Source organism: Nanorana parkeri, unplaced genomic scaffold, assembly GCF_000935625.1.
Source record: "Nanorana parkeri isolate BGI_ZX_2015 unplaced genomic scaffold, ASM93562v1 scaffold474, whole genome shotgun sequence".
In the NCBI taxonomy this organism is placed as follows: Eukaryota; Metazoa; Chordata; class Amphibia; order Anura; family Dicroglossidae; genus Nanorana; species Nanorana parkeri.
Genome location: NW_017306742.1, coordinates 901,415 through 902,104, shown reverse-complemented (window position 1 = coordinate 902,104; position 690 = coordinate 901,415).

Below are 690 nucleotides of genomic sequence, written 5' to 3'. Positions count from 1 at the left end.
CCCTTTTTGAATATTGGGACTACCGTAGAGTGCATGGGCACCTTTAGGGTTTGTTCACACCATAGGGCAGTGCGTTCCGGTCAGAATGGGACCTGAACGCACTGCCTGCATTGTGGCCGGCTCACATTTTTCCCGGGCTGGAGGGGGCGTGGCGGACCATTGAAGTGAATGGCATCGTAGCCACGCCCGTGCGGCCGCAGTGCGATCGCCCGCACGGGATCGCAGGGGACATTGTGCCTGCAGTGCGGTCCGGTGCGATCAAAATACATATGACAACACCAATTCTGGCTCTGAAGCTAATACCTCCCATGCTGGACCCTCTCGCTGCTTTCAGACGAGATGCACGGCAGGCAGAGAGCCCAGGGTGGAGCCGCAGACAATTTAACAAAGGAAATGCAGCTTTGCATATCAATTAGAGGCTCCTGTCTGGAATGTGACAGATTACTCCAGGTGATAGTGGATTGGCTTCCAATTGCTTTTTAGCAGCCTGCAGATGTTACATGCTGGCCGGACCATGCGTCGTACGGAAGATGGTGCCATGTGTGGTTGGCACTATGGACAGGGGAACGAAGGTGGGGGTGGGTTACGGCGGGACGGGGGGCTATGTTGGGTTGGCAGTGTCGGTCAGCAATTACCAAAGGCAACCCTACCTAATCAATTGATTCTCCTGCTAGCAAGGCTCAGCCATTG